Consider the following 14,431-nt stretch of genomic DNA (forward strand, 5'->3'; position numbering starts at 1 on the left):
TAAATGCTAGTTAATTTCTCATTGGGTGGACATCTCTCGAGTCTAGGGCTCATCTCCCACATGGGGGCAGCCGGCACAACAAAAGATCGAATGCCAACAGGGCAAACTCAACCGGTCATCCAGGGACATTAAGACTGAATGCCCATATCTTCTCTATCTCTGTTAAAGCTCCCCTAGAGGTCATCACTGCGGCACTATATGGGGTGGAGTTACGGGGGTTCGCTCCTTAACTCAAGCAAGTTTGTGATGTGGAAGTCTTCTTGAGATGCCTTCTGAGCTTAGGTTCAGGCACCCCAGTTCCTCCTTGAAGACGGAGCTGGGGATCCCGCTGGGGTCCGAGGAGGACCTTCTGGAACCCTTTTGGATTGGATTAGACAGTGACTTGAGCCTAGTGATTCAGTTTGAGGAGCTCGAACTGTTCAGGGTGCTCAGTCACTCGCTTGGATGAGGCATATTAGTGTCTGGAGTTAGTGTCTGGATGTGGGCCACTTGTAGGGTCGCCCAGGGAGAAGGACTCATTGGAAAGAGGCTTTTTGGCACCACTGCAGGGATCAGTCGCGGAAGGCGAGTAGCTACATCACCCAGAAGCAGCTTCAGGGAACTGGCTTATTTTGGCCCTGGGTGTCATTCCACGCTGCAATCCTCTTAGCAACTATTACATTGCATTTGAGTGAAGACAGCTGTGACCACCTGAGCAGCAAAACCACAGCCCAATGTTTTTTCTTCGGCCCAATGTATGTGCCACTACAGTGGCGTGTGTCTTGTGAGATCACATCTATGTTGTCCCTTTCAGCTATCTGCACAGTTTTTATACATACCTTTATGTGTTTTTAATATTTTCTCTATTTTGGATATGTTGTGTTGATTGTAATTGTAACGCTGTGATATAAACAATACATTATTATTAGTATTACTGCTGCTGTTGCTACTTGTCCGGTATATATTCACCATGTGTATATTTCAGCCTCGCATGTCCATCTAATGCTATGAATTGTATAGTGGCAATTGGGTTGCCTGGGAATTCGGACTTCACTCTGAACGCTGCAGAATTGCTTTGGCAGACTGGTGACCAGTACTGTAACTTATTGAGTGACCTACATAATCGATATCACAATGCAACTTAAAAAAGCAATTATGATTTGGCAGCTGTTCATTAACCTCTGAAAACCTAGAAGGGCTGGGGCAGAAAGGGTCTCCTAACATGGGCTAGACTCTGCTTCGGCAATGCATTGCATACGATGTTGCACTTATTTATTTGCATTTTTAAAAAGCCCGGGGGCATCGAGGCGCTGTTCCCTGAATATGTCTTAGTGCGTATTTATAACGCGCTTAGTACCCAGAGATTTCTAAGTGCCGACCCTGGGGATCGGACCTGTGTTGCTTCGTGTCGTCTTGTTTCCAAGGCGAGCGTGGTGACCCTGAGCTATCCTCCTTTCGTCTGTGATGGTAGCATTTCAGTATTTGACGATGCAGTGGGCATCTGGACTTATAGGGTCATAGCTATACCTTCTATATGCCGTTGTATGTGGCATAGTAGATCAGTGCAGGGCATGTGAGGCTTCACTGAACATATGATGGAGTCCTTGGACATGTGAACCTTTTCCTGTACCTGGCAAATGGGGCTTTACATGACATTAGATTCAGCTCTCGACTCCCCCATCTGATGCCACACTTGGCATATTCCGGCAGCACCTGGACATGTGAGGTTGCACCTATTCTGTCAAGTATGAAAGTGTATGCATAAATATATATATACACTCATGACAGCTTGGCAGTGCACCAGTCCTCCCCTGCAGTAGTGGGCATGGGCAAACGGGTGCTGGTGTGTCTGTGTGGTGAATTAGAGGGTGGAACTTAGCATTATGGGCACATTTCGGCTGGAGATAAACTCCAAGCGTTTGGCCTCGAAAGCAAATGAGGTTTGGCTCTGGTTGCAATTCCGGCTGGGGCTCGCTGGCAGTAGTTCCTGGCAGCCTGTGTCAGCCAGCAGCATGTCAGCCAATGTACAGGGCTGGTACCTGCTTTGATAACAGATGTCCGCAGGTTCTGCCCTCACACCTTTGACCACCTAGCAGTGCACAGAGGCAGGGCTCCCCTCCCTGTGCTCTGATGCACTGTCTACACTGCCTGTGGAGTGGACCCTCAGTAAAATGCATATACCACCACTTCAAGGTGTTGTAATGCTGGCTGTGCCAATGTACGCCAGTATTGCCATATTCTAATTCATGTCATGTTTTAAACTTCAAAGGTACAGTACTAAAATTATTTCCTTGTACTCTGCCTTTTCAGGTTCACAATCCACAAAAAGAGGATGCCACAAGCCAGCGGTTTTCAAGTCTATCTGAATGAAATGCTCTGAATGAAAGGCTCTGCTCCTGCTAAGTTAAGTTTTAGCAAAGAAAAAAAAGCCAATCAATACATGATCTCACAATGAGCCGTTCATATGAAAGTGGAGCTGCCAAAAGGAAAAAAGTAGAAAGAAAAGAGAATCATGGTAATCAACAAAAACTGTCTTCCTTTTTCTCTGTACAGCCAAAACCATCTAGTAGTGATACTTCTATTGAGGAGCAACCACAAAGCGAAAGTGCGCACACTGAGGCTCATGCTGAGTCCATAGAAGAGTCCACTGAGGGGTTATTTGCTGCTCCCACTTCACCTAGCAGTGGACATCGCATTATTTAAGCGAAAAATGCGGAATGGCGAACTTGTAAACCGCAAATGGTTGCTATACTCCCCATCACAAGGTTCAGTTTACTGCTTTGTCTGCCGTTTGTTTTCTAGTACTGATTCCGCATTCAGTACAACTGGTTTTAATGACAGGAAACATGCATCTTCTCGCATTCATGAACATGAACATGCTCCTGAACATGAAAGGTGCAATGTAATACTTTGGAAACGTCAAAAGGAAACTGCATTGACTCAGCATTAGCTGAACAGTTAAAACATGGACAAACCTACTGGCAGGATGTGCTTAAAAGAGTTGTAGCAGTTGTAAAGTTCATGTCATCGCGGGGTCTAGCATTCCGAGGAGAAAATCAGATTATAGGATCACAGCACAATGGAAATTATTTAGGGATTTTGGAGCTGATCACCCAATTTGATCCCTTCCTGGACGAACACATCAAAAAATATGGAAATGCTGGTAAGGGAAATCCATCCTATCTGTCAGCAAATATTTGTGAAGAATTCATCACACTGATGAGCAAAAAGCTTTTCTCTGCTATTATTTCAGAACTGAGAGAAGCAAAGTATTATTCACTTAGCGTCGACTCCACTCCAGATGTGTGTCACATTGACCAGTTGACTTTTACGGTGCGATATGTAAAGGATGATGCACCAAAGGAGAGATTTCTGGAGTTTCTCCCAATTCATGGCCATGGAGCAGAGTACCTTGCAGATGTTGTCGTCCAGTTCTTGAAAGGGGCAGGGATCCCCATATCAGATTGCCGTGGCCAATCATACGATAATGCATCCAATATGGCAGGACAGTACTCAGGCTTGCAGGCAAGGATAAAAGAGATCAACAAATTTGCTGTTTATGTTCCCTGTGCAGGACATTCCTTGAATCTAGTTGGTGTCAAGGCTGCTGAGTGCAACATGCAGGTAGTATCTTATTTTGACTTTGTTCAACATTTGTACACATTTTTCTCTGCTTCTACTCATCGCTGGAATGTGTTGGTGTCTTCTGTAGGTCCAGCTCACAAGATTGTGAAGCGCTTGTCTGACACTAGATGGTCAGCTCATGCAGATGCAGTTAATGCTCTGTGTGATGGCTATGAAAGAATTCAAGCTGCTCTTGATTCACTGAGTAGTGATAACACACAAACAAAAGACACCGCACACGATGCACTAAGTCTTCTTAAAAAAATGGAGAAGCTGGAAACCATTTTTCTAACCATTGTTTGGAATGACATTCTGTTACGTTTCAATGAAACAAGCAAAACTGTTCAGAAAGAAGATATCAACCTCTCTGTTGCAGTTAATATCATCCAGTCATTGAAGTTGTATGTACAAGAAATAAGAGACAAATTTAATGAATATGAAGTCAAGGCAAAGGCAAAAGCGCCTTAGGCAGATTACCTTGACCAAGGTAAACGTGTGAAACAGCGAAGCTCTCGTCTAACTGGCTTTGAAGGAGCTGCTAGTGACACGGTCCTTCAAGGACGGCAGAAGTTTCACATAGAAACATACTTGCCAATCATGGACTCAATAATTAATGGGTTAACAAGACGAGGTGACGCATACAAAGATATCAGCAATAGATTTGGATTCCTCGTGAACCTGAGAGACATGGATGGAAAAGAAATGAGTGAACATTGTATAAAGCTGGCCTCTTACTACCACCAAGATCTTGAGAAATCCAACCTAATTTCTGAATGCCAACAATTTAAGCATTATACATTTGAAAAGAAAGAAACCATGTCACTTCTGTGTATTTACAAGATAATAAACAATGATAAGCTTGGCCCTGCATTTCCAAATCTAGAAATTGCATTAAGAATATTCCTCTCTATGATGGTGACAAATTGCAGTGGGGAACGTTCATTTTCAAAATTGAAGTTGATAAAAAGTGAGCTATGAAATCGTATGCTTCAAGCCAGGCTGAATTCTTTGGCTCTGTTAAGCATTGAATCTGAAATGGTTCAAGAGATAGAATTTTCAGACATAATTAAGGATTTTGCAATACGCAAATCTAGAAGGAAACACATAGTTTAATGTGGGTGGTGTAGAAAGCATATCCTCACTGTCATCTCATTCTTTCTAGGATTACTTGAATTTGTTTGCTGTGCGGGCATGAACTGAAATGCCAAGTGAATTTTGATGTTTTGTTACATGCTTTTGTCATGCTTTTGTCATTTCTGTACTGCCTTATTTATTTCATGTTTTTCCAAGTGCTTTGGACACATTCATACAGGCAAAAAAGTTCATGTTGAACTGTTAGGTTTTCATTTTGTTTAATAAATGCTTGCTTAAAATCCTTTTCCTTTATTTTCTTACAAAATATATTATTCGAAAGAAAAACAAAGTGAAATGTCCTTAATATAGCATCCTATTGGGGAAACAGATCACAGATGTATAATGTTTATATTTTATTAACAACTAGATAATCCATTTAAAGCTTAGATGAGTATCTGTTGAATTAGACTCGAGATATGGAGGGGGCATGGGTGTCGTGTCGCGGGGGCGACATGGGTTTGGAGGGGGGTGGGAGTAGGACATGGGTTTTGGGGGGCAACATCGGTTTCGGGGGGTGGAGGGGGCCCCCAAGGCTGTCTGTACCCCGGGCCCCCAAAACTGTTAAGATGGCCCTGCCCAACACACCCAATCCCCCCTCTCTCCTCCCCCCTGAACTCCCCAACACTCCCAATCCTCCCTCTCCCCTCCCCCCTGAACTCCCCAACACACCCAATACCCCCTCCCCCCTACCCCCTCCCCTCTGAACTCCCTGCAAAGGTGTGACGGTGCCCGTGATGAAGTGAGTAATGTTCCATTTGTCCACTGGGCGGCCACTATTTGCAGCCCCCTCTCCCGGCCCCTGGGCCCCCCCTGCCTGTATTCCGCAGGTTCCTGGCTGACCTGCGGACGGGGCTGGTTCCGGCAGAACTTGCAGCGGAGGAGGTACTGGGCTGCTCGGTATGCCGCGTGTCCCTTATTGTCTGTACAAGCTCACCGAGCACATTCTGCACCGCGGCTAGTTCCGCACATATGTCTTTGCTTGCGGATTGGATGGCTGCCTTGACAGTCTCAGCACATCTTTCCATGTGTGCACTGGCACCTCCACAATCAGCCACATGCTGCGTGAGTAGTGAGGACAGTTGTTGTTGCCTCGTAATTATTTGGTCCAGCGACTGTTGGAAATCTGGGGCATTGGATGTTGCAATTGCCGGGGTAATTGGGCTACTCCCCTCCTCCCATCCTCCCACTGGGCTGGGAGTGGCTGGCCATGACTCTTCAGGGGATAGCCCCTGTGTGCCGTCTCCCTGCGGGCTTCTTAAGGACAGGTGGGGGGAATGAAGGTGGGCAGTTGGGGGACCTTCTGTGTCATCCTCCTCATTCCCCACATCGCTGTCAGAGCAGGCTGCGATGGCAGCAGTCTCCCCAATTGTACTGCTCCCCGCAGACACATTCCCCTCAGTGGGCAGCAGTTGTTGTGTGTCTCCTCTGGGTGGTGCCATGCTGCTTGCCTCGGGGATCATTGCTGCCCTGGGCTGTTTTGCGACAGGCAATTTTGGCTGCTGTGGTTGGCGTTTGGGTCCAGCAGAGGTGGAGGGTTGGTGGGCTCTTGCCTCTGGCCTGGCCTTCTTGGCAGGTGTGATGCCACTCTCGTCCCTGCCGGTGTCCGATTGGGAGCCTGTGGTGGAGCAGAGGAGGGAAAGTGTTATTGATGGGTCAGCAGACATTGAGCAGGCATTGTGATGACTGCCATGAATTTGATGGATAGATGGTGCACTTTGTAGGCTGTGACATACAGGTTGTCTCCTTTTTGGGTGGGTTGAACATGCAGGAATGTGGGTGCCTGCTGTGGAGTGTGCATGTTGCATGTGTGCAGGGTGTAGGTCTTCTGCTGATGCGTTGCGTTAACCCTGTAGGGCAACATTGTTATGCACATGTAAGTGGAATTCAGGGGGTTTCGCATGGCTAAATTAGAGGCACCTACCTGTGTCTCCTGATGTCGGGGCTCCTCTCTCCATTCCACCGACCCCCTCAATGCTCTCCATGCCGATCGTCGAGGCACATATCTCCTCCCATGGCTGCATCTTAATTGGGGAGTCTGCTCCTCCGCCAGTTTCCATGGCCATGTTGCGGTTGGCCGGCACTATGCTCCTTACTCTGAGCCGGAGGTCATCCCACCTTTTGCGGCACTGTTTTGAGGTGCGTGCGGTTATTCCTACAGCGCTGACCCGTTGTGCTACGAGTTCCCATATGGCCTTTTTGCGGGCTATGGCTGATCTTGTCATTTCTGCAGAGAAGACGATGTCCGCCTTTTCCTGTAGCGTTTCAGCCAACATTGTTAGTTCCTCCCTGCTGAAGCGGTCCTGCCGCTGCCGATCACAGGCTTTTTTGACAACTTTTGGCATTGTGGGGATGCGTGGATGTGGCTGTAGGTTACTGCAAGGTCTCGGGGTTAGATGTGCAGTGGTAGTGGAGGCTTACTGGCGGTCACCGCTAATTACGGTGACCGCTAATTACGTTGACCACTGATTACGGTCAGTGCTAAGATCGGTGGCCGGGATGGCGATAGTGCACCTTACGCGGCATGCGATGCTGGTAGGTGCCGTTTTGGGGGCATTTACGCCATGGCACTGTTTACATTACCGCCATGGCGCAATGCTCGTGCCCGATGGGTCGTAATGTGCCGCTTTTTACGGCTTCGATTCAGCACGGAAACGTTAATTACGCCATGGCGGTAATGTACGTTACTTACCGCCAGGGTCGTAATGAGGCCCCCTGTCCATAAATCGTTGAAATACCGCGGGGGCATTAGCTAGTCCAATGGGCATGACTAGATATTCATAGTGACCAAAGGGTATTCTAAAGGCTGTTTTCCATTCGTCTCCTTCCCGGATACGGATCAAATGATAGGCACCCCGGAGATCCAACTTCGTGACTACTACGGCGCCTCTCACAGCTTCCAGGATATCCGAGATCAGGAGTAGTGGCTACTGATCTTTGAGGGTGCATTGATTTAAGCCACAATAGTCGAGGCAAGGTCTGAGTTCCTTAGTGTCCTTCTTGAGAACAAAGAACAATGAAGCACCCGCTGGAGATTTTGAAGGTCTTATGGTGCCGTTTTCAAGGTTGGTATCCAGGTATTCTCTGAGGGCCTTTTTCTCAGGTTCGGAAAGAATGAACATTCTGCCAAAAGGAATCGCTGCTGAGGGATCTGTATCTATGGCACAGTCTTCAGGTCTGTGAGGGGGTAAGGCCTGGACTATGGCAGCTGAAAATACATCAGGATATCCCTGATAGGCCTCTGGGACTTGTATGATATAAGAAACCATGAGTGGTGTTTTCAGGTCTCTTGGTGGTTCTTTAAGGGGTGTGGAGGAGGTATCCAGGATTAGACAGTGGGACATACAAAACTCAGAGCTTAGGAATAGTGATCCTGCTGTCCAATTGATATACGGATTGTGCTTCTGTAACCAGGGCATGCCCAATACCATGGGGTAATGGGCTGACTTAATGATGTCGAATGTAATCCGCTCTTGGTGATGGTTTATTGAAAGTTGGATCTCTTTAGTCTGCAGGCTTATGGGTCCTGAAGAGAGGGGTCTTCCGTCAATTGCTTCCACCGGCTGCATGGTGCTTCGTGTCTCGTACGGAATATGATGACTAACAACCCAGTATTGATCAATGAAAATTCCCATAGCTCCGCAGTCCACCAAGGCCAGAATGGGATAGGTCTTATTCTTGGAGGGTGACAGGAAGGCTTGTAGTATCACCAAATTGTTTTGTCCAGGAGAGTTCAAGGATGGAATTGATGTGGAGCAAACATCTCTCTCCCGAAGCTCTGCTCCATCTAGGATCGGGAGCTGGCGTTTCCCGAACGCCGAGGAGGGGCCAGAGGACACTCCATAACCAGGTGTTTGTCTGAGGCACAATACATACACAACCCTGTATGAATCCTTCTCATTCTTTCTTGCGGGGATATAGGTCCACGGAAGGCTCCTATCTGCATGGGTTTTGGTTCAGAGATTGAGCCTGGGTTAGTGTCTGCCTTGGTGGTACTCTCAAAGGACGGCTTCGGAGGATTAACTTTGGATTTCTTCTTTTCTGCCTTTCTTTCCTGGATACGAAAATCTATTTGCATGGAAAGGTCCATTAGTGCCTGGAATGAGTTTGGACGAGCCACTCTGGCCAACTCATCCTTAATCTCCTCATTCAGTCCTCTCCTGAAAAGGGTAAAACTCGCCTCCGAGAACCAATCAGCTTCCTTGACTAACTGCTTGAATCGGGTAACATAGGTGAGCATATCCTGGGATCCTTGCTGAAAGTCTAACAGGCGTTCCTGGGCACTATAGACCTGTTCTGGACAGTCAAACATGGTCTTAAGGGCCTGTATGAAGGCATCATAGTCATCTAGAAGAACGTCGCCGGAATTAAAGAGGGGCGTAGCCCATGTTAAGGCGTTTCTTGAAAGGTGGGAAATTATGAAGCCCACTTTAGCCCTGGGAGTTGAAAAGTAGTAGGACTTAAAAGTAGAGTGAACCAAACATGAATCCTGGAATCCTCGAAGGTTTTTTGGTGAGCCATCATATTTGTCCACTATACCGCCCAGCAATACACTTTCTTTTGTGGAAGAATCGCGGGATAGAACTAGTTGTTTGAGAGCGGCGTTTTCCGCCTTTAGATTCTACACCTCGGTTGATAGCTCTTGCATGCCACGCATTAGGTCCTGGACGGCCGCTTCCATGTCCATATCGAGTTTCGTCGGGTCGCGTCTCAAACTGTCAAGGAGTTCCCCCCTTCCTACCTGAGTTCGATCTTTGCTGGATTTCTTGATCGATGCCTTCTTGCGTACTGCTGAAGTCTTGAATAAGGCTGCACGAGTCTCTTCCGACTCCAGCGTGCGTTCAAGTACCAGGAAGCAAGGGTCCAGGAATCCAGGAAATAAGAGGGTGCACAACTAGCACACAAGTCCATGAATCAAGAAAGGGAGGAAGGGACTAGAATTGGGTTTGGGTGGAAGAAGCAAGGGAATAATACCGCGAGCTACAGAGCACACGTCTGGTCGCTTCTTTGCAATAGCATTGAGACGCGCGGGCCCACGGGGGCGTGGCATATTTACGGAACATACTACGTGCGCCGTGAAGGCTGGTGCGAGGCGTGTCACGTGATACGGCCATGTTGGTAGAAACAATGAATGCAAACCCCGCCGTGACAAGGACCAGGAAGTCCAGAATCGGTGCGTTCTGTGGGTCATGACACTCATGGCATCCTGCATTTTTCTGGTGCCAGAGGCCCGACTGAGGATGAGATCCCTTCAATGGGCCCTCTGTAACGCTCACCTGGTATCCACAGGGACGTCACTCAGCCTGTTCTGACCTCTTACTACCTCAAACTCTTCCCTGGAGTCTACTTGACTGGAGACTGGGCCTTGTTTTCTTGGAAAGTGTGCTCTCCGTCCTGCTTTCAGTGCAGGGGCGCGTTGATTGATGCGGGATCGTTGCTGTCTAGTTACTTCACTGGCAAGAGTCCGACAGGTAAATATAATGAGTCTTTTGAACAGTTCTCTAACTTCGTTCCTTTCCTTCCTTAGATGATGGCCTGCGCCCGGGGATGGTGACGTGCTGCTGAGATGAGTAGCGCTGAAGGTGATTGAGAGCGCGATGCGCGATGTGCGATGCGACCCTTTCGTATTTGTATTGAACTGAGTTATTTTTCTGTGTCTTTTAGGTGCTGCGACGTTTTCAGCGTGGATGCCGGTTATGAAGAAGAAATGCAGTGGGTAAGCGCGTTATGCGGCGCCTCTAAATGTTTCCACGCTAACCTGGAGTGTCTTTTCCCTCTTGCAGATGGATGAGACGTTCTGGAGACAGAGTTCCCCAAGAGCGGCTAGGATTCAGGTAAGCGTTTGAAGCTCGTACAGTCTTTAAAAATAAGCGAAGATTTGCTAAATGCTTACTAATGCCTTTTTTCTGTTCTTTTCCCTTTTCCTTAGGAAGCAGCGTTCTGGGATGGGAATGACACCACCGAAGATGCCCGCAGAACAGAAGAAGTGATGAATGATGGGCAGAAGCGCCGCAAGGTAAGGCTGTTCCTAACAGTGTTCTTGTTCTTGCAGGAGCTGAGCGCAGAAGAAAGATGCAGTCCTACTGGAGACCGATCGGAACACGGTGAGTGTCACGCTGCAGGTGCAGAAAACACAAAGCATGTTTCTCAGCCTGGGCGTGGCTTAAATAGTCTCTGGGTATCCCAGGTGTCAATGGGCTAAACCACACCCAAAAGACTAGACTGCACATGCAGTTCTGGGAACCGAAATATGTGGGGGCATCCATCTTGTCCCCATCAATGCACTACAAGTCCAATCCCCAAAGTTATCCTATGGGAGTGGGTGAGTCTGGTGCCACAAGCGCCAAGTCTGACTCCAAGTGGGTCTTTGGAGGGATGGAGAGGCCCTTGAGGGCCATGTAAGTGATCGTGGCCTGGCTCCAGCCTGACATCTTGATGGGCTGGGGACATGAGGGGCAAGAATCATGACACCCTCAGGACTCAGTAGTCCCAATTCTCAGGGAATATGTCGTATCTTCTGCAAGTTCCGAGCACAGTTGCTCAGGACCTTCTATGGTGGGCTTGCATTCACAATATCCCCAAAGAGAATGTTTTTGGCAGCCATGGCCAGATATCACAGTAGTAACGGATGCCTCACTCACGGGGTGGGGAGCCCACACCAACAATCTGACAATCAGCGGTCGTTGGTCTCCATCAGAGTCCAAACTACATATCAACCTTTTGGAGGTGAGGGCAATCAGGCTAGCGCTGAAGGCCGGCCTGACCTCTGTACGGGGAAAGAATGTCCTGAAAATGACAGACAACACAGTGGCCATGTACTATCTCAACAAGAGAGGAGGAGTAGGGTCACTACCACTGTGCAGAGAGGCAATGCAGCTTTGGTTCTGGGCAATACAAGAAGGAATCTCTCTGTCGGCAGTTCACCTAGCTGGAGAGCAGAACACAGCAGTGGATGCTCTGAGCAGGCAGAGCACAGTCTCCCACGAGTGGGAGCTAGCTCAGGAAGTCCTTCAAGAAATCTTCAGCCTTTGGGGAACCCCTCAGGTGGACCTGTTTGCGACCGGTGCCAACCGGAAGTGCGAACTGTACTGCTCAAGGCAATTTCCTCCGAGTGGAGCTCTAGGAGACACGTTCGTGGTGGACTGGGAGTTTCCACTTCTGTACTCGGTTCCTCCAGTCCCTGTGATTCCTCATGTAATCAGGAGGTTGAGAAAGTTCAGGAAAACCATGATTCTAATTGCCCCGAATTGGACCAGCAGGACGTGGTACCTCGACCTTCTGGACATGCCCATCTGCCGTCCAATACGTCTTCCACAAAGAGAGGATCTTCTCTCGCAAGAGGAAGGTCGGGTTCTCCATCCATAGGTCAAGACACTCAACCTTCTCGCATGTGTCTGAGAGGTTGAGATATAAGGATTGGGACCTCCCGGACGACGTAATGGAGATTTTGCTTTTGGCCGAATTGAAGATTTCACAAGTCCTCCGGTACTTGCATTCGCCTTCGGTTCAGCTGGATGTGTTCGGGGATCTCGTCCCTGAAAGTGTTTAATAAACAACAGCCATTTGCCGTAACTTACCCTGCGACTGTGCGACTGAAAGAAAAAAACGCTTTCTCTGTCACCGATTTTCGTCCCCGTACAGGGATTTGGTGCACTTAAAAGTGCTTGTGAATAGCTGCTTACCGCAATACATCTTGCGACTCAACCTTAAAGAGAAATCCATCTAAAAAATCTCTGCAGGGCAGCTACAGCTGTTTTTCATCAACAGTATAAGCAGCCAAATTTGTGATAAGCACTACATTCCACAACCGATTGCTTCGTTTTTTTTTACTCACAAGAGCCATATAGATATGTGGAGATAATCTTGCAGTAACACTGGCATGCCCCTTAAGACGTGGGGTTGATGTGTCCTGAAGAAAGCCTTGCACAATCGGCTTAAATATCCAAGAATAAGTAATTGTTCAATTGTGTGTTCAAGAAGAAGGCTGGAAACAGATTCACTCATGTCGACACAATATATATGGGGACCATGCAAATAGTTAGATATGAATTGTACATTGCAAAGTCACCCATGTGTTACTAACATCACTTGAAATTCAATGTATTCTATGAGTAAACACAAGGACAAAAAGTGTTAAAGAATTGTCTTCTTATTAATTTTGTTTTATGTTGTTCTAATTTGCAAACGTGACCTGTCGGTCTTGTTTGACATATGAGTAATCACAAAATAAAAATAAGAATATATTTTTTGTAACCACTCTCCATCTTTTTACATTTGTTGATAAAGATGGGGTTATAAGCATGTGGGAGTTGATACATAGCTCTATCACCTCCAGTGCCTACATCTAGAGGTAGCTCGTTGGGATTCCCCTTTGTTCTCTTATGACATTGAGTCCTCCCCATGAGCCCCTAACAAAAAAGGGGACCACTGTTCATTCAGTCTTCTCTCTGAGTTTTCATGACCAGCAATGAAATCCTTGTGCCGGTATCATTGGAATAAATTCAGTAACTGGTGCAAGTATAAGAATGTGGACCCTTTTCAATGTGGCACTTCTATGGTGCTATCTTTTCTGTGACATCTGATCAATCTGGGGCTCCAGAATGGAACAATAAAGGGATACCTGGCAGCGCTTTCCATATTTAAGCACTCCTCGAAAGAGGTTTCCTATTTCAAGATTCCATTGATCGTCCAATTTTTGAAAGGGCTCACTAATGTGTACCCTCCAATACCATTTCATTTCCCTGCTTGGGATTTGAATCTTGTGTTGAAATTCCTGACTTGTGTACCTTTTGAGCTTTTACATTCCTGTCCTTTAAGACTTTTAACACTTAAAACTGCTCTTCTTGTGGCTTTAACATCAGCCCGGAGGGTTAGTGAGTTAAAGGCTCTCTCATGCAAACCTCCGTATACTACCTTTCACAAGGACAAGGTGGTACTTAGAGTTAAACCTTCTTTCCTTTGCGAAATTAGTTTCTGGCTTTCACTTGTCACAAAAAATAAGACTTCCAACATTCTACCCTAAATCTCATTTGGGCAAAGAAGAGGAGAGATTACACAGACTGGACCCAAAAAGGGCTCTGAGTTTTTAGATCTCAAGAATGTCAAAATTGCGCCAGGATGACCAACTTTTCATGGGTAATACTGGTCATGAATTGGGATTAGCAGTGACAAAACAAACTATATCCCACTGGATTACTTTAGCTATTGTGGAGTGTTAAAGGTTAGCTGGGAAAGACCCGCTGGAAGGGTTTTGTACCCATTCCACGAGGGGTATGGCAACTTCCACTGCTCTTCAGAGGGGAGTCCCTGTAGTTGATATCTGTTCAGCTACAACATGGGCATCAATCCATACTTTTGTTAAGCATTACTGCTTAGATGCCTCTTTGTCCCATGAGGGATTGTTTGCAAAAGCTGTACTTCATTCTATCCATGATATAACTAAATAGTACTCCCACCTCCTAAATTACCACTGCTATGGGAGTCTTATCATAGATGAGGAATTTGTGGGAAGACACAATCTATTCGAAGAACAAGTTACTTACCAACTGTAACGTTCTTTCGACTGGATGTTCCTCCCACGTATTCCTCATCGCCCCTCCCATCCTTCCCGGCTGTACAATTTACGTGATTTACACTTTATGTTCATGAAGAGTTTACAGTCTGAGGCACGACTGAATGATTAATATATCATACGAAA

The sequence above is a fragment of the Ambystoma mexicanum genome, chromosome 10 (genome assembly GCF_040938575.1).
Source record: "Ambystoma mexicanum isolate Mex_15411 chromosome 10, UKY_AmexF1_1, whole genome shotgun sequence".
Classification (NCBI taxonomy): domain Eukaryota; kingdom Metazoa; phylum Chordata; class Amphibia; order Caudata; family Ambystomatidae; genus Ambystoma; species Ambystoma mexicanum.